Source organism: Canis lupus, chromosome X (genome assembly GCF_048164855.1).
Source record: "Canis lupus baileyi chromosome X, mCanLup2.hap1, whole genome shotgun sequence".
Classification (NCBI taxonomy): domain Eukaryota; kingdom Metazoa; phylum Chordata; class Mammalia; order Carnivora; family Canidae; genus Canis; species Canis lupus.
The window spans coordinates 37,646,381-37,648,275 of NC_132876.1; the positions used below are offsets into that span (position 1 = coordinate 37,646,381).

At 32.4% G+C, this 1,895-nt stretch overlaps 1 pseudogene; it reads right to left on the reverse strand.

The window, feature by feature from the left end:
• Positions 1–824: 824 nt before the first annotated feature.
• On the reverse strand, positions 825–1,169 carry LOC140628777 (large ribosomal subunit protein eL37 pseudogene; annotated as a pseudogene).
• Positions 1,170–1,895: the final 726 nt, after the last annotated feature.

Here is a 1,895-nt window from a genome sequence, read left to right on the forward strand (position 1 = left end):
ACATGGATGAGCCTGGAGGGCATTATGCTAAGTGAAACAAGCCATACAAAGAAAGATAAATACTGTATGATCTCACTTATACATGGAAACTTTTTCTAAAAAGTCAATTTCATAGAAACAGAATATAACGGAGGTTGCAAAGGACTGAGGGGAGTGGGAAATGTGGAAATATATGTCAAAGGGTACAAACTATCAGTCAAAAGAAGGATAATTTCTGAGGACTTAATGCACAGCATAGTGACTGTGGTTAATAATATGGTATTGTATACTTGAAATTTCCTAAGGCGTACTCAATAAAGGCTCAAGACTTCCTATGAATCTATTTCTGTATTTATCACTGTCCTCAGTGCCTCCAATTCCTTTTATCTTCAAGTTTTCCCAAGGTTTTTTAAAACAGATATTAGATTCCATAAATGATAGTTTCAACCAGAGTCCATTAAAATTATTCAGAAACACAAAGCACGATTTTTCTTTTTCTCTTATACAGAAGCAAAATATTGGTTCACAAACTCTCCTGTCTAAAGGTAATTTCTCATCTCTTATCTCAGGTTTGTATTGGAAAGCCCATGATATATGATCTAGAGTTTACAGCACCAGCAGCAACTTCATGTTATACTTTGTGGTAAAAAAAATCCAAAAATAACAATGCTTGGTAACTTCTTGAATAAAAATTAAGGTTTTATTCTACATAGTATTTATATTCAATAAAGCAATTAATTTTTGTGATTATAGAGCATTTATCAATTCCAAACAATAGCAAACAAAATTTATTTATTTATTTATTTATTTATTTATTTATTTATTTATTTATTTTTACTTTTTAAAACCAGAAAGTTTATTTTGACTAATCGTTGAAATCCTTAAGATGAATTGGATGCTGCAACAGCTGCCCTCTTGGGCTTAGGTGTCGTTCCTTCACGGAATCCATGCCTGAATCTGCGGTATACAATTTTTAGGTGCCTCATTCGACCGGTCCCAGTGGTATTCCGTCTTTCAGCCTTGGCACTCCAGTTATACTTTCTCTTCTGCTTGGCAGGGTAGCCGCACTTGCCGCAGGTGGACTTCTGAAGGTGGTAGGCCTTAGAGCCACAGCTGCGGCACAACGTGTGCATCTTATTGCGACGCTTTCTGAACGATGACGTCCCTTTCGTCATCTTGTTTCCGCGGCAGACCCCCATATCAAACAAAATTTAAAGATAATGAATATCACATATGATGTGTTAAATAATTACTTGCAAGTATTCTTCATTTTACTGCCAGAAATGAAATTGAAAGAACTTTGCATTTGTAATTCGTTCAGATATGGGTAGCCATATTAAAATATAAAAGGAATACTATTTTCTTTTAGAAAATATAGTTTTTACATGAATTAAAATCAATTCCTTATTTATTTAATAAAAGCATTGTATTGAAAATATCAATGCAGAACTAATGCGTGGTGTCATTTCCAAGTACTTTGAACAAGAAAGAATTTTTACTCCATATTCAAAATAGCAATTTTAATAGCCCCAAATATAAAAAAGAAAGACTAGGATAATACATAGCAGAGGAAAGACATCATACACTTATTTTACTCTTCTAAAACTGAGACTCATATGAATTAATTATAAAATGAAACTAATAAAGGTATCACAACTATCTCTTAATAGACCTGAGAGAAATTAATTCAAAACTAATAAGATAGAAAAATCAGTTGTACAATCTTAGGTCCTTAAAGGTCCTTAATATTTAAATATTTAAAATATTAAGTAATTGCACAACTTCACTTCATAGATGCCATTAATGTAAGACTAGATCTGTTACAAAAATACATAAGAAGGGCATGTCCTTTATAACAGACTCTTTTCTGTGCCAAAGCAGTTTCTCTAATATTAGGTTTCATATATGTGACTTCT